Here is a 21038-nt window from a genome sequence, read left to right as displayed (position 1 = left end):
ACGAACGGGCACAAACGGGCCCACTCTTGGCCCGCGCGCGTCGCGCGGGCCGGAAATGAAGGTCCAACTATATAGTTCCTTTAGGGGAGACCACGCCCCCCGATTTTAATGCACAGGGAGGAGGCGGCGGGAAGAGGACCAGCTGTGGTAGGTTAGCGCACTGCCCGCTGGTCCTCGCAGTCCCGCGGCGAGCCTTGGTGGATTGTGGCTTGAGTCCTCTGTGGTGCACTGTTGACGGTGGGACCCAAGGAGACGAGCGGCACCCGCGGAGCGGGTGCCGCGAGGCGTGGGTCCGGGTCTCAGGAGAAAAAACTGCGGCAGGTAGGGTCCGAGTCTCAGGAGATTAAGCTGCGGCAGGTAGGGCAGAGTTCGTCCGCTATACAGCCCATCCTTTTCCAGGAGGCACACACAGAGCCCAAGTCCAGCCCCCGATTTTAATGCACAGGGAGGAGGCGGCGGGAAGAGGACCAGCTGTGGCAGGTTAGCGCACTGCCCGCTGGTCCTCGCAGTCCTGCGGCGAGCCTTGGTGGAATGTGGCTTGAGTCCTCTGTGCACTGTTCACGGTGGGACCCAAGGAGACGAGCGGCGCCCGCGGAGCGGGTGCCGCGAGGCGTGGGTCCGGCTCTCAGGAGATAAAGCTGCGGCAGGTAGGGCAGAGTTCGACCTCTATACAGCCCGTCCTTTGCCGGGAGGCACACCAGGCATCTGAGAAGTTGCGCATGTGCAAGTCTGCCGATGACGTCTATGAGCACGTGACTTACCAAGCAATTGTCTGTGATTAGACTTATTACAAGCATCTTTCCATCACCCTTTGTGTGTTTGATTTAATGTCCCTAGTTGTCATGGGTATGCCCAGACATTGGTCTCTTGCTCACTGTGCCACTGGAACTAAGCTACACCCAACTGAAGAGCCCTAATCTGGGTGAAACGTCTTGGGTTGCTTGTGTTTCAGTTCAGAGAGCATGGCAGTTCGGGCTGCACTGGTCCCACTGTAGCAGGACCCAGACTGTTTTGCATATGGCTGGGTCTACTCTGAGGTGGCAAAAGAACAATGGGGTGGCATCATAATTAAGGAAAATGGGGTAACCCGGTGTCCTTCAGAACCTGTGTATTGATAATATAAACAGTAGGTCAAGTTGGTTGGTGCAATTGCTATGCTCTGAGTAATTCATACAATACCACACATTAATTATAAATCGCTTTCAACAAATGCAATTTGAGAGAACATATGTATGATAAGAACACACCAAAAAATGTAAGTTGAGAAAACAAAGTTTTATTATTTTCTTATTCAAAAGAAGTTAAATATGGCTGTCACATGCACAATTTCATTTCGGCGAAATATAGAAGGTGATTCGTGAAATTAGGTGAAATAAAATTACAAAGTTAGGTCAGTGGTGAACTATATACGTGATATAAATAAATGAATTCTTTTTTATATTTCTGTCCTTTATCTTATTTTGTAACATGACCCGATTTAATTAATGTATCACAATTGGTAAAACTTACCAAGCGATTATAGAAAAGTCCGAACAGTGTATTCTAGTAATGCGTTGTACGAGAAGATTCTCAAAAATGCAGAGATCCAGACTAGGTCACAGAGCCTACCTTATTTTTCAGCAAAAGTGGCATGAATCAAACGATTAAAGACAGCCACCATCCAGTTGGAGTCTAAAAATAATGAAAACTTGAAGGTTGCTTAAAAAAGAAGACACAAGGAAAGTCCCTGGGTTATGTACTTACTTTGGAACCTAAGTATAGTTCGCGTGTACCAAAAAGCTATGCCCCAATACTCAAGTATGCATTCATAATAACACTGTAATACACCATTTTTATACGAATTATAAAGCAGAAATGTGAAAATAAGAAATTAAGAACCTTAGATGTTGTCGTTTTATCAAATAAATGTACAGTTTATTACAATATTCACAAGGTTAAAAACATTAATATGCACAGATAAAAATAATAAAATATCACAATTGTGATATTTTATTATTTTTATCTGTGCATATTAATGTTTTTAACCTTGTGAATATTGTAATAAACTGTACATTTATTTGATAAAACGACAACATCTAAGGTTCTTAATTTCTTATTTTCACATTTCTGCTTTATAATTCGTATAAAAATGGTGTATTACAGTGTTATTATGAATGCATACTTGAGTATTGGGGCATAGCTTTTTGGTACACGCGAACTATACTTAGGTTCCAAAGTGAGTACATAACCCAGGGACTTTCCTTGTGTTTTCCCACTCAGTCCTCCTTGTCCCTTATAACCATATAAAGGAGGCCTCCCTTTCCTTTTTTATGCTTAAAAAAGAAGTACACTACTAAGAAACTAAGGTAAACACGTATGAACTGTGTGTATTTTACCTTTCAGATTAAATAATCAATCGAGTAATCGGGAGGCCACCATAAAGTCAGAAACTAAAAAATTATAAAAATGAGGAGAGCGTCAGGAATTTATGCCTCCAATAATTTTTAAATGTTTTGGGAAGAGCGCTGTAGCTCAACAACCTCCTCTTACCTCGGAAGTTGGCAACAAATGCAGTGGATCGGTAATTGCTCGGGTAACTTTGTGCGTGGTCAAAAGCACTGCTATATATGACCCTCTAACATGGCAAGTCCTAATCAGGTGGTAGGGTCGGCAGAAGCGTGCGCGTCCAAATGCAGCAGCTCGGTTAGCGCCAAGCCGAGAGATAACGGGCTGATGTTAGGCATAAGTCAGCTGTTAGCAGTACCGGCTGAAAACAAATCCAAGTGCCAACAGCATCACAGACTTATCCTATCAGGAAGGAATGTAACTCATAAAAATAAATTCCCAAGATAGTAAAAAATGCAGGTAGTTGCAATAGTGTATAATTAATATGGTGATCGATGAATCAGATTTAAAGAAATGGTCTTTTACAGAAAGGACTTTGGAAAAAGCTTATGTGGAAGCTGCTGATTCCTAAATACACAGTGTCTGATGGAATGAGTAGGTGAAAGATCTACAACTCAAAACTTGAAATGTAAGGCCATCACAGTTTGCGCAATATTCCAAAAGGGTTATTATATGTTAGTTAAGAAAATTGAAACCACACATCTTATGCAGACATCTGCTGTGAATAGTCGAGCAGCATGGCATAATTAACGATATATAGTGAAGTGGTCGCACAGTGATGTTGACACAAATGCATAGAACAAGGCATCTGGTTTGTGAATGATGCATAAGGTGGTCTTGACACGGGAGAACATAAATGCTAAACATTTCACTTAGCGCAATGGTCTATTGTTAGATGATTAGCTTGCAGGCATGAGCGGAACAAAGTAAATGCCATACTATTAGATTAAGAGTGGGTCAGGTAACTTTAAAAGATACAGTCTTGAAGACAATATGATTGGCAATAGAACGAAGGTTTGGAATGCTACCTCAACCAATTGTCAGTGGTTAAACTTTATGCAAGCTTCCTTCCATCGCCTTTTGTTTGTTTGATGCCTTTTATGGGTCTCTGTGTGCTGCAAGCTGAGTATCCCCTTAAAAAGTGTTGCCATAACTAGGGCCACCTTATCCTTTTTTGACTTCTGGGTAGAGGCATGTGGAGCGGCTCCCTCTGGGAAGAAGCAGTCATTCCCAGTATGAGTGTTGGAGAGCTCGTAAAAGCTTGATGTCAGTGTGGTGGATAGGTTTGGTCATGGAGTTTGAAAGTTACTGTTAGAGGAATAGAGTGTAATTTTCATGCCTCCTTCTCAGAGGTCGCAAAGGAAGTTGTTGGTATTAAATGTGAGAAGATATGGGCCCAGATGCATCAAGCCAAAAACCGCTCGCGAAGGGACAGATTCTCAGAATCTGCCCCTTTGCGACCGGTATTTTTGTATTTGGGATGCATCATCCCAAATGCAAAAATCGCAATTAAAGAAATCGCAAAATTGCGATTGCTTGCATTTAAGGAATCTCAAATTGAGATTCCTTAAATGCAATGCATTAAAGTTAAAAAAAATAGCGATTTCGCTAATAGGGGGAGCATATTACCATGAAGTTGAACGTCATGGTAATTTGCAGAAACTTTGAAAAATGCACTAAAGTGCATTTTTCAAAGTTCCATTTTACACACAAACATGCCCTTAGGGCATGTGTGTGTGCAAGATGTACCCATATGCAGATTTCAGGGGTGCAACAGTGTGTCCTTTTGACACCCTGGCACCCTTGAAATTGCAATCTTAATTTGCGATTCTCTAATTGAGAATCACAAATTAAGATTGTCTTCCCATTCATTCCTATGGGCCTCTAGACCCATAGGAATGAATGGGGAGGTGTTCCTTAATTGCGACTCGCAATTTGCGAGTCGCAATTAAGGAATTTTAAGAAATCACTATTTTTTAAGCCAGTTCTTCTTGCGTAGCATTTTGCTATTCCTTATTCGCGAATCGTTATTTTTCGCGAATAAGGAATCGCAAAATGGATGCTTGATGCATCTGGGGGATGGTGACCTGGGACTGGTCAAAACAACCAAAAGAGGAGATGGGTTTGTGAATGTTATTCTGGAAAACCAACAACGTTGAAAAATCCACTGTGGAGGCAAAATCCCACCTTGAGAAATTGGAGCAAAAGATAAGTAGTGTCAACACGTCAGTATAAAAGGCTGTGCCTAGATAGCAGAAAGCTTAAGGTGACTTGGGGCGCAAAGAGGTGGAGTCAAGGAGCTTTTCGAAGTTGCAGAAGGGAATGTCCTGGGCTATTTCCGTGATTGCTGAAAGATGGAGGCATGGAAAACACACTGTAAGAGCTAGGAATTTCAAATTCCTGGGATTCTCTAGGACAGGCAATTCAGACTGTTTGCAGAGAACCTGCTACAATCCCTCACCCAAATATGTTTTTACTTGCAATTTAATACCTTAAGGATTGCTTCTGGTGCCCCATGTCCCGTACTCCACGTCCTCTGTAGCCCCTTGTGATCATTGAGATACTAAAAACTCTTAACCTGCAAGACCTCTTATAGCAGTAACACAGAAACATGCCTGCATGTGAAGCGGAAAAATGTCCTTTTCTCAGACTTCAGCATTGAGAAACTGCAAAGATAACAATTAAAAGCGCACTGGAAAGTGCTTGTGATTTAGTCTGTTCAGCTTCGGTGTGCAGCGCACTCCAGGTCGTACGTGATCACGCACAAATGAGGCATAATCTTTTTTTTTTAACACTATAAAAGAAAGAACCTTGATTACCTGATCCAGCGGTGCTGGTTACATTTTTCATTGCCTATCACTAGAGTCCTTCAGAAACGTACATGTTCGAGGCATGTGGGCTGCTGAATTCATATCTGTGCATAGATCGCAGCCTAGTGTTGGGCCCGGATGATTGCACATTGTTGACCTGGAAGAGTCTTCGAAGTATCACGAGATAGGTGGCTCCTCCCCTGGACTACAGTGCGCATGGGCATCCTCAGATTGTTTTTTTCCGCCATTGGGTTTGGATGTACTTTCTTAACTCAAGTTAGGAATCGATAAAAAAACTTTTTCACAAGGCCAAAAGGTCTTCGGGGCATCTGTGTTGTCTTTTCGTTCGGTGCCGCGTACTCGTTCCAGTTCTTTTGAGCTGGACGTGGAAGGCCGCATGGTTTTTTCGACACCAGAGGCCCCATCAACGATCGACGATGGAACGGAGCCCGTTCAAACGATGCCCCGTTTGCAACTTTAAATACCCTCACATCGATGTGCACCCAGTGTGCAATAAATCTATCTCCAGACCACGACGAGGCCAGCTGCATGGCCTGTTCTCGGTTCAGGTCAAAGAAGACGCTTAGGCTTCGACGCGCCGCGAGACAGTCGGCACAGAGAACAGCGCCCGACCCGAAGAACATCTTCGAGGCTGAAGACGACGAGGGCGTCGATGAGGAGGATCCTGAACAACAGTCGGATCCTGCTTCGGAGCAGAACTCTAACTATGATGAAGACGAAGAAGAAGACCACGTCGATGAAGACGTCGTCAAGGTAGGGGACGACGCACAGGCCATCGGAGCCGTCGATGACGACTCGAGCGATGAGCCAGGCCCACCCGTACTTGCGAGGGCCGATCATGATACTGAGCTTTCAAAGGATCAGGTCGAGGCATCGCCGGAAGGCCTTAGCCAAGATCTTCGACAACATTCTATAGCCCCACGTCAAGGCCCGGCTAAGAATATATCTAAAGAGCCATCGGTCGATCAACCACAGTCAATGAGGAAATTGAGACCGAAATCGACAGAGTCAAAACCGAAACCAAAACTGCTAAAGACAGTCCTCGGATCGACGACTTCAGATTCATCGGATCCAATAAAAGTGAAGAGTGTCATCGACCCTTCGGGGGTCTCTAAAGGGTGTCGACCCGAAGATCGGGCGCCGAAGCCTGTGACTACGGTCAAGCATGTCGGACTGACGCCGTCGACGTCAACAGACGGCGACACAAACAAGGGACTCAAGACTCAAAAGACTCTCGATCCAAAGCTTCCAACCTCCAAACCACTGGTATTCAAGACCTTCGAGTCAAAGACCAAGATCGGCTCGAAAGAGCACGTCAAGTCGAAGCAGAAGAGCTTGCCTGCCGGCCACCAAGAGCTCGAGTCGACGCTAGGCCAGAAACAACCTGGTGAAAAAATCAAGTCGGTCGGATCGAAGACGGAGCCACCCTCGAAAAAGGTCAGTCCGTCTCCGATGCTTACGCCACCAATTAAATTCGGACTGCCCCCGACCGCACGACCTAAGGCGTTCGAGACAAAACAAAGCATTGAACCGACCAAAAAGGTGTTGATGGTAAAAAGGACTCAGCCCATAGAAGAGGACATTGTATTCCAAGCGCCCTCCTATGATAACCAGTCGAAACTGTTCATCGACTCAGATTCTGGCAGACTCATTATTTATAAAAGAAAGATCATTCCACAAAATCCTATGGAGTCATACAAGATCCCACTCAAAAAGAAAAGGGACTCTTCCACCTCAACTGTTCTTTTTGAGCCTGTGGAGCCCTATGGACATGAATATACCTATTCACCCACACGTACTAAAGAGGTTGTAGGGGAAGGTTACTATGAGGAGGAATTTAATTATCCTGTTGACACAGATCAAGAGGAGTCTCAACCGTGGACTGACCCTGTTGACCCGGGTGAGCCACACACCACGCCTGACACTCAATCCTACACGGTCAAAACCTCGCCAACTGAAGATACAGCTGCGTTTAACGCGTTGATTGAAAGGGCAGCACATAATCATGATGTAGAAATGCATGCTGACCCAATAGAGGAAGACTTTTTGTTTGACACTTTCTCAACTTCAGAGAGATCAGTAAAAACATTACCAATGCTGAAGGGTGTCCTTAAGCACGCTGGTGACATTTTCAAGGAAACCACAAGGGCAAGGGTTGTGAATCCAAGAATTGACAGGAAATACCAGCCTGCGCCTGTAGACCCTACGTATATTAAGGGCCAGCTCCATTGGACTCCATAGTAGTGTCAAATGCTCGTAAGAGAGCGAACTCTCAAACAAGTGGTGATACTCCTCCTCCGGACAAAGAATCCAAAATCTTGGAAGCTTCTGGAAAACGAGTGGCGGCTCAAGCTGCAAATATTTGGCGAATTTCAAATACTCAGGCCCTATTAGCCAGCTATGATAGGGCTCATTACGACACATTAGAGCAACTACTACAACACTTGCCTGATGCGTATAAGGAGGGAGCAGAAATGCAGATACAGGAGGGGAAACTGATATCAAATGCTTCAATTAAATGTGCGCTAGATGCAGCAGACACAGCAGCTAGGGCCATCAATACAAGTGTGATGCTCAGAAGGCATGCCTGGTTACGCATCTCTGGATTCAAGCCTGAGATCCAAACCACATTACTAAATCAGCCTGTTAACCCGGATTATCTATTTGGTCCTGATGTGGACACAATCCCAGAGAAAATTAAAAAAGACACTGAGACGGCCAAATCCATGGGGGCTTTGCAGTCATAACAGTTCAGGGGAGGTTCCTTTTGTCGCTCCGGTAACTGGGGAACCTCTAGAGGTCAAGCATCCCAGCAAGCCCAATACAACAAAGGAGGCACACAGACCACCTATAAGAAGAACAATAGGGGTGGATACCGTGGCAACAGCACCAATGGCAGAGGACGAGGAAATAATAACGCCAGATCCTCCGCCAATACTAAACAGTGACGTCTTGTCACTGCCCCCAGACCATGTAACACCGGTCGGGGGAAGACTTCATCAGTTCCTGCCAGTCTGGGAAGGCATTACCACAGACAGGTGGGTGAGACAACTTATCCAATACAGCTGTTGTCTAGAACTAACCTCCACTACACCCAACATACCCCCAAGACACCGTCCTATGTCCGCAGAGCACATACACTTATTGCAGCAAGAGGTCATCAGCATGCTGCAAAAAGGGGCCATAGAACTCGTACCTTTAGAACAACATGGTACAGGGGTGTACTCGCTGTACTTCTTAATTCCAAAAAAGGACGGGTCTCTCAGGCCCATTCTGGACCTCAGACCCCTAAACCAATTCATCTTGTCAGAACATTTTCACATGCTCACTTTGCAGTAGATTCTGCCATTGCTCAGTCAGGGAGATTTCCTAGCAACACTAGACCTAAAGGACGCATATTTCCACATTCCAGTACACCCGGGACACAGGAAATATCTCCGGTTCAACATACAAAACCAGCATTACCAGTTCAAGGTCCTACCTTTCGGGGTCACAACAGACCCCAGAGTGTTTACCAAGTGCTTGGCGACAGTAGCTGCGCACCTTCGGAGACAACACATTCATGTCTATCCTTATCTGGACGACTGGCTTATCCAAGCAAAGTCAGCCCAGCAATGTGTCAGCCACATATCACGCACAATTCACCTCCTACACAGTCTGGGTTTTTCACTGAATTATCCGAAGTCGCATCTTCAACCCGCACATGTACAACAGTACCTAGGAGCAACAATAAACACTCTGGCAGCAAAAGCAGAGCCGAACTCAGTCAGAATCAACAGCATGCAATTGCTGATTCAGAAATTCAGACCCCAACACTCGCTCCCAGCACAGGTGTTTATGCAGCTAATAGGTATGATGGCCTCCTGCATCTTCATAGTCCCTCATGCGAGACTACACATGCGTCCGCTTCAGGAGTGCTTAGCACAGCAGTGGAACCAGGCTCAAGGACAGTTGAAAGACCTAGTGTTGGTGACCGGTCGTGCATACAACTCTCTGCATTGGTGGAACCCACAAAACTTTTGCAGGGGACGACCGTTCCAAGAGCCTGTACCACAAATAGTGCTGACGACGGACGCATCTCTCCAGGGCTGGGGAGCGCATGTCTTCCATTACACAGTGCCCGGACTATGGACGACGCAGCAAAAGAAGATGCACATCAACCTGCTGGAACTGATGGCAATGAAGGCGTTCAAAGTGCATTTGTGCAACAGTCGTGCTGATCCGGACGGACAACATGACTGCCATGTATTACATCCAGAAGCAGGGAGGCACACACTCTCCACAGTTGTCACACCTAGCTCAAAGCATGTGGAAGTGGGCCATTCAAAGAAACATGTTCCTCATGGCAGAACACCTCCCAGGCAAGGACAACCAGATGGCGGATCTGCTCAGCAGACACAGCCACCAGATGCACGAGTGAGAGATACATCCCTCAGTGCTACAACCGTATTTCCAGCAGTGGGGTCATCCAGAGATAGACCTGTTCGCCACAAAGGAAAACGCAAAATGCCAAACCTTCGCCGCCAGGTTCCCACACCCGCAGTCTCAGGGCAATGCGATGTGGATGAACTGGTGAGGCAGATTTGCGTACGCTTTTCCCCCAGCAACGCTCATACCGCTAGTGGCACGCAAACTGCGACAGCACTCAATGACACTCATCCTGGTTGCTCCAACATGGGCAAGGCAGGCATGGTACACCACGTTCCTAGAACTTTCCGTGGTGCCTCATCGACTGCGACTCACACCCAGTCTCCTCACTCAGAGCCATGGAGACATTCAGCACCCAGATCCGCAACAGTTGAGCCTTGCGATATGGCTCCTGAGGTCATAGAGTTTGGCTACCTGAACCTGCTCCCTGACTGTATGAATATTATCAAGGAGGCAAGAAGGCCTACAACCAGGGCATGCTATGCGGCAATGTGGAAGCGCTTTGTCGTTTATTGTACCAATAATTACATAAATCCACTAGATGCATCAACTCAAAACATTATATGTTATTTGTTACATCTATACAGATGCAATCTGGCATATAGTTCCATACGGATACCTTTAGCTGCAATAGCAGCTTATCTTCAGAACAGGCAGCACCTTTCCCTTTTCAGAGTGCCAGCCATCAAAGCTTTTATGGAGGGACTCAAAAGAGTGATTCCTCCTAGACACCCGCCTTCACCTGTCTGGAATCTGAACGTAGTTCTGACCAGACTGATGGGATCACCTTTTGAACCTCTACACTCTTGTGAGATACAATTTCTGACATGGAAAGTGGCCTTTCTAGTAGAGATCACATCGCTAAGGAGAGTTAGTGAGATTCAAGCCCTAACTATTCAAGAGCCTTTCATACAGAGTCATGCTAACAGGGTAGTGCTACGTACCAACCCTAAATTTATGCCTAAGGTGGTATCACAGTTCCACATTAACCAGACGATGGAACTGCCAGTATTCTTCCCAAATCCAGATTCAGTGGAAGACAGAGCTCTGCACACTCTAGATGTTAAAAGAGCTCTCCTGTCTTACATAAACAAGACAAAGGATTTCAGAAAGACTAAGCAACTGTTTGTTGCCTTTTCACCACAACACAAAAGCAACCCCATTTCCAAATCAGGTATTGCCAGATGGATTGTTAAGTGCATACAAATTTGCTATCAAAAAGCTAAACGCACATTAACAGTTCCCCCAAGAGCGCATTCAACACGCAAGTTAGGGGCATCCATGGCTTTCCTAGGTAACATTCCTCTATAGGATATATATAGAGCAGCCACATGGTCCACCATACATACATTTACCAAACACTACTGCGTGGATGTACACTCCAAACAGCAAGCTGCTGTAGGACAGGCTGTTCAGAACTCTTTTTCAGACTGCTGCAGCTGGCACGGGCACCCACCGCTAAAAGGGGGACTGCTATTTATTCTATGCACAGATATGAATTCAGCAGCCCACATGCCTCGAACGGAATATGCTACTTACCAGTATGCATCTGTTCTTGGCATGTAGGGCTGCTGACATTCATATCGCCCACCTTCCTCCCCGGTGCCTGTCGCAGCTGTAGCACTCAGAATTAATCTCAAGCATGGACATCACTTAATGTATCATACTCCATCTCTGCCACAATGGCGAAAAACAATCTGAGGATGGAGAGGATGCCCATGCGCACTGTAGTCCAGGGGAGGAGCCACCTATCTCGTGATACTTCTAAGACTCTACCAGGACAACAATGTGCAATCATCCGGACCCAACACTAGGCGGCGATCTATGCCCAGATATGAATGTCCGCAGCCCTACATGCCAAGATCAGATGCATCCTGGTAAGTAGCATATTCCTTATCTGTTAATGGGTAATGGAGAGGAAAACTGTAAAGGCGTTTAATGGTGGAGTACATTGCAAGGGGTTTTCACCCTTTTTAGGTCGAGCCTGGGTAGCGCATGTGCTGCTGCGAGGCGTGCAGTATTGGAGTATGCACTTTGACGCCCCGCCCACTCGTCCATATTTTTTATTGCAACAAGAACAATTGATGGACAGAATGCAGAACAATGTCATACATTCACCCAAGTACAGAGATCTGGGCCTAAATCCATCTTATTTTGCTCCCCATGTCATTCAGTTTGAACCCGGCCATATGCAAATTAGTCTTGACCTGCACCCAACGGGAATAGTCCAGCCTGAACTGCCAGGCCAGGTCATCCTTGGACTGCAAACAAGCATCCAAGGACCGGTTTTGGGGATTTCAGCCCTCATCAGCCAGGATAGCTTGACTCCAGTGTCATGGATAGCACGGGACCCACGTCTGGGCATACCAGTCCCACTCTGGGTGACAAATGCAAAAAGAACAATTGATGGACAGAATGCAGAGCAATGTCATTCATTTACCCCAGTACAGAGATCTGGGCCTAAATCCATCGTTTTTACATACATGAGGCATATTCTTTATTTGAACACTATAAAAAAAAAAAGAACCTTGATGACCTGATCCAGCAGGGCTGGTTAAATTTTTCATATCCTATCAATGGAGTCTTTCAGAGATTTACATTTATCTGTGAATGGGTGATGGAGAGGAAAACTGTTCAGGAGTTTAATGGTGGAGTACATTGCAAGGTGTTTTCACCCTTTTTAGGTAGAGTCTGGGCAGCGCATGCTCTTTTGCGAGGCATGCAGTATTGGAGTATGTATCTGAAGGTCTGCCCACTCTGCCTATATTTGTCATTGGCTTGTGTAATTGACCTTGTAAATGCTGGCTTCTGATTTGTAAATAGGCTTGTTAGTCTTGCCTTAGTGCCACTTTGTCTTCATTTGTAACCTCCCATGAGGACTGGCCATTTTACTTCGGTTGTTACCTGTGTGCATGTTGATTAGTCTGTAAGCACTGTTTTCTTTAATGAGTTTTTCTTATTGCAGGTATGACATGCGCTGCTTAAGCTGGTTTTGAAAGCAGCATGCGTTAGCTTCAACAATGGGGGCCTGCTGACTGCTCAATATTATTCCTCCTCTCACAGCATGGCACCCGCTTTCATATTATCAACACGCAGCTCTTCTTTCACTTGCCACCGGACCTTCGTTTCTTTTCAAACATCGGTGCTAGCGCACAGGCCGGTTGTCGGAGCGGTATTCACCCCTCAGTACCGGATAAATTATGGGCAGGCTATGCAAAATGAGCACTGCATTCCCTTATGGGCACAGATCAGCTCCCTGCCAAGCCTGTTTTTCCACAACTCTTTCTGCTGCCTGTACTCGGAACCCCCAGCAGAACGAAAGCTGAGACTTCCTCAGGTTCCAGTATTCATGGACGGGAGCGTGTCTGGCCAAGTAGCGCCGGCCTTTCCAACTCAGATTTTAAACAAGCATTTGTAATTCAATATGTCTCACATTTCCGTGAGTTTAAGCTATTGGTATTGTAAATGACAATGCCTTTTATTTGTGATGTAAAAACCAAAACATAAATAAAAGTATTTGTCATTTACAATCCCAATAGTTCAAACTCGCTTACATGCGAGGTCTATTGCATTGCAAAGGCTTGTTTATGTTGAGCCTAGGCAGCACACATGTGTTGTCTTTTAGACATGCGATATTCCCTCTATGGGCTTTGAACACGCCCAGACATTCTCATTGGTTGTTTTCTCTGACTTTCGAATTTCCTTCGCTGTTGTTGGTGAATGTTTACATTTGTCCCTCCATGTGGCTGTTTTTCCCCGCCCTGGAGACTGCCTCTACTACATGGATCCTTTCTCTATCGTCCATATGTTTAGTTTTGGTGCAATCTTTTTAAAAGATCATTTTTTTAGCTGTGGTTGCAACTTTGGCTGTTGTCTGATCAGCGCTGCATGCTGTGCTTAATCTTTAAGTATGACGGAGGCGCATTTCTTTTGCTCTGCCCTGCGCGCCCACCCCTATTTTTACTAATTAATGAAGAGGCTTTCCCGTATTTTTACTCAGCACTGCTCTAATTTCAGGAGGTCTGCGCTTTATCTAATGTTTGATCTTTGACCCATCCTTGCTTTTTATTGCTTTCCCCATCCTGCTTCACTTTAGGAGCCTTCCCTCCACCCTCTGAGCACAAACACAGCGTTTCCCTCCTCCCACCCTGTCCTTTTCTATGTGCATCGAGTGAGGCAGCAGGAGTGCCGGGTACCCACTTAGCCCAGGATTACTTTCACAGTTCTCAGCCGCCCGCTAGGATGACTTTACTGTGCTCTAATTGACTACACCACTCTGGTGCTCAGGAGGTTGTGTGTCTGTGTGCTGCTGCTGAGCATGGAGCAGCTCTGGCGGGGTGGTCAACAAAGGACAATAACAAAAACCCTGTACCCCGGACGTCGGATCACTGTGTTACTTGGTGCTTATTATTATTCACCTGGAAAGAACACAACTATCAAATTCCAGTCACGCATCCCCTCTTATGTAGCTGGGTATGCTAAATGCGTCTCATCCGACGACAAATCTTTGTATAGATGAAGGAAATTCCCGGCAGGTTTCAACAAGACAGTCACACAGAGGGATATACAATGTCTGCTCCACTGAGGCAGTACATCCAACCACACTTACTAGCTGTGAAAGAAAATGTGTGATGGGTAGGTGACTAGACCTGTGTGCGGTGATCGAGAGCTGAACCTGGAGGCTCCACTCTGCTGCACATACCATGAAAAATGAATATAGTGCAAGCAAGGAGCACTCACAATCGCTCCTTTAAGTGACACAACAAGTGATTAAAATCACCAGGCACACCTGTGACACAATTTTATTCTTAAATTAGGTGTGTTCTGATGAAGTAAAAAGGTTGGTAGCTTAGTTTTGCATACCAATACCTGCAGCCAACATATTTCACTGCCTTCACAACTTCTGGCAGATTCGTCAGGGCTCACCACTTAGTCACTGCACCAATGTTGGACACCATAACTCTAGGACTGTCAAGTTGAAAACACACCACAGTTAAAAACATCCAAGGACATCTCCCCGGACCTACGTCCAACATTGGTGCAGTGACTAAGTGGTGAGCCCGGACGAATCTGCCAGAAGTTGTTGGCGGGGGGGGGGTGTTTGCCTTCAATATCTGCCCTCCCTCCATTCCTCTTGCTGCTATTGGTCCTGGCCTCCCTGCTAACCTCTGAGTTGGGGTCATCTGGCTGTGCCTTGCCCTTGTTTATTGGGGGGTGGTTGGACGTTTGTTGTTCCTATCTGTCTTGGGACTGACTCCATTTCCCTGTCCTGGATGGGGGTTGTAGGCCTGCTACATGTTTCATGACTTTTTACGTATGGTTTTTGTCCCTGGGGAAAGGGGGGGGGGCTGTCTACATGTTGGCAGGGTGGCTGCTCAGGGATCTGCTCTGTTCTTTCTTCTGCCCCTGCCTTTGGATACTGCTCCTTGTGGTGTTGCTTGTCTCCATCCCTTTTTAGGTGTCAGCCTACGAAAGACTGCGCACATGCGCAGTCGAGCTGGCGAGACTTAATGAGATAGAGGAACTTTCACTATCGAGGTTAAACCCCGCCCCTCTTCTCTATTGGCTGGCGTCCTAAACGGTGGCCAGCCATTGGAGAAGAGATCCTAGTGACGTTCTTCTTTCTCTTTAAGCCCCGTCCTTTTCAGGCTGGGTTCCTTGACTTACTGCTGAAGTAAAAGGTTTCTTATCTTCTTTATGGGGCCATCTGTTTCGCCCCATAAAGAAGATAAGGAACCTTTTACTCCAGCAGTAAGTCGGGCCCCAACGCTCCCTCCTCGCGAGAACTCTGTTTCCCCCTCCCCAAGCTTGCTCACGTACAGGTTCCGCTGCGTGAAATCAACCTGCACGAGAAGACGAATGTTTAATCGTGTATATGAAGATTAATATTTAATACTGATAAAACAAGCTTTTAAGAAGATGAGTGCTACTGTTGCTACACGCACTTACCACGAGTCTGCATGAAAGGCTGAATTATTCTTGAAGATAATACGAGTCTGCGCGAGATGAATTCTTAATGCGGATAAAACCAGCCTGTTTTGGAACATAAATCCATTTGTACAACGAGTATGCATCTGTAAGAAGATGAATCCTCGCAGCGGGTACATTGAGACTGAGTAATGAAAGGAGTCCGCGAAACCAAGAAGGATTTTAAGGCAGATGTAGTTAGTCTGCATAAGATCAATTCTTAAAACTTGGCGTAGGAAGATGAATCCTTAATATACCTAAAATAAGTTTATGTAACAAGGTGATTCTTCAATGGGCATGAAATATGTCTGCGCCAGAAAATGGTCCTTAATGAACATACAGGTCTGTGCCAGGGGATGATCATCAATATAGGTGCAGTGAGTGTCTGCAAGATGATGAACCTCGAGTGGGGCACGGGCGAGAGTGGCGCTATGCAACCAAGAAGGATTTTAAGGCAGATGTAGTGAGTCTGCATAAGATCAATTCTTAAAACTTGGCGTAGGAAGATGAATCCTTAATATACCTAAAATAAGTTTATGTAACAAGGTGATTCTTCAATGGGCATGAAATATGTCTGCGCCAGAAAATGGTCCTTAATGAACATACAGGTCTGTGCCAGGGGATGATCATCAACATAGGTGCAGTGAGTGTCTGCAAGATGATGAACCTCGAGTGGGGCACGGGCGAGAGTGGCGCTATGCGAGGGGCGCGTCAATGGCTGATTGTGACCTGCCCACGCATGCAGGGCGTGAGACTAGACCATGAGGAGGAGAGTGGGGTCCATCCATGGGGTGACCTCTCCCCGGGGGTCTCTTCAAAGAAACATCGCGCCAAAATAATTCGCAAACTCTGAATAACTGGAACTCGCATCGGCGCCCACCTTTCCCTGCGGCCGTTTCCCAGCGAGCGGGGGCATTCACCACCTGGGGCAGCGTGTGCTATAGAGAGCAAGCCCCTCCCCTCCAGACAGACAGATGCTATTTACAAACATCCCATGGGGCGGGGTGTAGGTCACTGGGACACTGTCAACAGACCGAAGGCAGCCTCTGGGCGGTCAGGCAGGCTGGGGGCAGAGTTACCCACATCCCATGAAACAGAGCTCAGAGGGTCAGTGCTTTTACTTCATAGAATGCGGAGAACCAGCAAGCCCCAGATTGGTCAGTTCACTCATACAATGGCCGTAAACATCTGCATGAAAACGGTGATTTGGAGCTTCCAGTATCGGATATGACGTCTCTGGTTTTTTTTTATCCTAGAGAGGTCTATAAAACGAGTGTGGCGCCCATTAGTCACTGTAACTCTCTTTCACCCTCGATGGAGAACTACTCTCCTGTTTACATGCCCTATACTTTCTCCACATAATGCGGCCATCCATCGCCTGCCACTGACTCCTCGCCAGACCCATGGGCCTTTCAGTGTCAACCACCTAGTGTGTCACTGCCCCAGACCCATGCGGGTTTCAGTGTCAATCACATAGCGAGTCACTGACTCTGCCCCATCTCTGCTGGGCTGCCTGCTCCACAAAGACACTGCAACATTTCAACCTCAGGAGTCATAGTTTCACTTTCTTCCCAGTATGCAAATGACATGCAGATAATAAAACCAACGTGAAGCATTGCCTGCTGGGTATGTGCACCCTTTTTTAACACAACCCAAGACAATGTGTGTTTTTGTAAACAGAAATAAAGGGAGGTCGGTGGGAGGGAGGGGTGCTAGAGTGGAGGCCGGGGGTGATGTGCGACGTCAGACTAAGGTCACCATGACTGAGGAGGGACTTGATTTACACTGGACAGGAGCACTGTCCCACTCTCTCCATCCGTCCTTGTTTTGGGTGACTGTCCAGTGAGCGGCTAGCGAGGGCAGTACTGCTGACACCAGACAACACTTTCGCATCACCAGGGCTGTGCGCTGTCATGGTGCAATTTTTGGAACCCCCTCTGTCACAAAGTTAAAACCGAATACAAGTTTGTTTGATTACAGTGGTAGATGTAGTCCATCTGCAATAAGATCAGTTTTTAGGTCTCGGCCTGCCCAAGGCTCCCTTTTTTCCACGGTGCCATGCTGCAGTGTGTGGCCCTGTGTCCGCATGTCTGCAGTCGTGCTGTGCAGGTCCGGGGGGCTGTACTGCCCACGGCACCCTTGTTACTCTTCGCTCTTGTGGGTGTCACACGCAGTCCGCTTTTTGGAGGAAGGCGTGAATGCCGTGTATAAGTAGATTATTGTTTAAGTAACCGGGGTCGGTGCAGCGAAGCACAGACTGGTTTGAGAGGTGTGCCGTCTCTCATAGTGCTCTTCAGTCTGTGGCACGGAGTCCCGCTCCTAGGCGCCCGCTCTCGGCCCCCTCTTGATGTGGTGCGGGGGCCTGGTCCTTCTAATGGCTGCTGGCGGCACGGCCACTGGCCATGGTGTTAAAAGCTGCCGCAGCATGGGATTATGCACATACAGTTGCCGGTACAGCCTCAATCAGCCAGCGCCACAGAGCGACCTCGTGCTGCGCCTATAACGGCCCCCCCCTTTACACACCATCCACTTAGCTGCCCATAAGTAGGGGAAGAAAACACAATGCCCAAGTTGTGGATCCAGAGCGCAGGGTGAACGGGCAAGTCTCTCAGCATAATGTGCCTGCTTAGAGTGAGGTCCAGTCTAACCTCCCTGCAATGCATTGCCTGTGAGAAGCGAGGTCTATTTAGCACCTGTACTGAAGAGTCGTGCACTGTACTGTACTGTTCTGTACTGTTGTCCATTTGCTTAACCCCGCCAACCCTCTGTTGTAAATGTGCATATCCCTCTATCATTCTCCGTGTGCATAACCACACCTGCCCATCCATCGTTGTCTGTGTGCTTAACCCCAATCCGCCGTTGTCCGTGTGCATAACCTACCCACTGTTGTCTGTATGCATTATCTTGCCTGCCCGCTGTTGTCCATGAGCCTAACCCTGCCCACCGTTGTCCATGTACCTAAACCGGCCAGCCTGCTTTTGTTGCTGTGCATAAAACCATTGTTTGTTTGCATAACACCACCCGCCATTCTCTGTGTACATTACTGTGCATGTTGTTGTCCTTGTGCATATCCCCGCCCATCCTCCGAAGTCTGAGTGCCTATCTCCATCCGGCCGTTGTTCCTGTGCATAATCCCACCCACCTGCCATTGTCTGTGTGCATAACTCAACCTGCCCTCCTGCCCTTGTGCAGAATGCCAACCGACCACCCTCCATTGTTCTTGTGCGCATCCCCATCTGCACACCCTCTGTTGTCTGTGTGCATATCCTTATCTGCAGTTGTCCGTGTGTATAACCCCGCCTGCCATCCCATTGTTGTCTGTGTGCATAACCCCGCCCACCATTGACTAAGTGTATAACCACACCCGCCATTGACTTGTGTGCATAACTGCACAATTACCCCCCCACCTGACTCCCGTGGAGGATACCCGCACCTCTTCCTCTACCCCCTCACACTTAGTGAAGTCAAACCCCAGCACTATTGCTTTTCTTGTTGGAGGAATATGCATGCATCCTGTTGTATCTCGTCCTGCAACCCACACTTTTCTTGCACAGGCAGCGAAATGCAATGCAATAGGTCTCTCATTTGCGAGAGATTGAGCCATTGGCATTGTAAATGACCATGCTATTTATTTATCCGTTTTCAAAACCAACACATAAATAAAAAATTTGACATTTACAATGCCAATAGCTCTAACTTTTGCAAAGGCGAGACCGTTGCATTGTAAATGCTTGTTTCTAATCTTTCGCACACTGTTCCCATACAGCCCACAGTTTTGTCTGGTGGCTCCGCATTGCGTCACGAAAAAGTTCTCAGAAGAAAACTGACGTAGGCGCGCCGGGGTGAGACTTGTTTGACCTCGCTGACGTCACGTACGCGGACAACGTCTGGGCGGAGTCACGTGATGTCGCCCGCCCCCAGCGTGCAGGGATGCTGTGGCAAAACGCTTCCGGATCCAGTCTCACGCCTGGGGATAATTCTACGTGAAGGAATCTGCGGCTAGAATCGTCTCTAACAGATGCATCGTTACCGAAGGTAAGTAACTCGTATTTTAACATCAGAACCAAACCTGAAATTGTCATTCTTAATGTTTATGTAAGAGGGATTAGAGGAGGTATGGTATCACAAACCCTGCCAGTGCTTGAAAGCTTCTTTGAAAAGCGTCACTACCCACATTAACTCATTGTGGCGGATGATTTTAGCATGACATATGAGCCCCTTGACATTGACGATGTTTATTTGACAAGCGATCCGGGTACTGCGTGGGCTGACCCCTTTCTGGACTTTCTAACAATTAATAGATGGTCACAAGTTACCCTCCATTTGAAGGCTCTGACGATAGAGCTCGGGCTTAGAACCCCTAGTGGAAGAATAAAATATGACCTAAAGGAGCTCATACTTTTAACAAACCAAATCACACGAGCCACATTGACTACTTTTTAGTTGATTTAAGGTTTTGTCGATTGTAATCGATATGTTCATATTAGAAAGGCCTGAAAGTAATCGCAACCCTCTCTCTTTTACCATCCAGGCTTTCTGTGAGAACACTCCCTCACACTCTGGTTCTTCTCCCTACACAAGGAACCTAGTTCTGACAAACGCCACTTAAAATGGCACCAGGTGGCTGCTTGTCCTGATATATTGTCTGCTGTTGATGAAGATCTTAAAAGCGTCCTTGCTCTCTCTGAGGGTGGCCAAAACAATTGCCCTGGCCATAGGCCTTTTTTGAGTGTATCCTAGGTCATTTTACAATTTCTGGCTTACCCAAAAGGAAGGGTACTGGCAAGAACAGTTCTTGGTTTAACAAATAATGTCTCAAGCTTAATTGTTCCCTACTCTAAGCCATTAAATCTAAGGACATGGCACACATTCCCTCGATTGGGAAAGCCTACAAGACGGCCATTGATAATGCCTAAAAGGACTGGGATATTCAGAGATGGAGGGCTCTTTTAGATGCATGTCTAGCTAGTGATTTCTACTCGCTACTGGTTGCATGGGGCATCTCTTCAGCTGCACTGGAACCTACAAACAATGTTGCCCAATCCAACTGGGCTAACTATTTTTACAATTTGTACTCTGATGATTCCCCCAGTAGAAAAGAGAATATTACTTTGGTCCCTTTCCCTCTTATTCGCTTTACACAAATGTTTGACATCTCTGATATTGTCCAGTCTTTGAATGCTGTCAAGCAAGGAGAGGCCGCAGGTACATACAGCATTCTGGACAATATATTTGTATGTGACGCAGAGGCTTGGCCCTATTAAATTCTTACCATTGCTAATACCATTGCTGTATGGGGCCCCCTTCCTGATTCCTGGAAGGGCGCAACTGTTCTGCCTATTTACAATCAAAAGTAATTATAGACCAATTGGTCTAAAAGATTGCCTTCAAAATTTTTTTTGCTGAAGTGTGCTGACAAAAATCCAA

The 21038-nt window shown here is 46.6% G+C and overlaps 1 protein-coding gene and 1 pseudogene across 1 annotated transcript in view; both read left to right on the top strand.

Moving 5' to 3' along the window:
* Window positions 1-21038, top strand: part of PTAR1 (protein prenyltransferase alpha subunit repeat containing 1) — a 276298-nt gene that overhangs the window by 188991 nt on the left and 66269 nt on the right. The gene's annotated exons all lie outside the window — the stretch shown is intronic.
* On the top strand, window positions 17427-17544 carry LOC147727198 (U4atac minor spliceosomal RNA; annotated as a pseudogene).

The sequence above is a fragment of the Lissotriton vulgaris genome, chromosome 3_1, assembly GCF_964263255.1.
Source record: "Lissotriton vulgaris chromosome 3_1, aLisVul1.2, whole genome shotgun sequence".
Lineage (NCBI taxonomy): Eukaryota > Metazoa > Chordata > Amphibia > Caudata > Salamandridae > Lissotriton > Lissotriton vulgaris.
The sequence above is the reverse complement of the archived record's forward strand: the minus strand, read 5'-3'. Positions and strand labels throughout refer to the sequence as shown.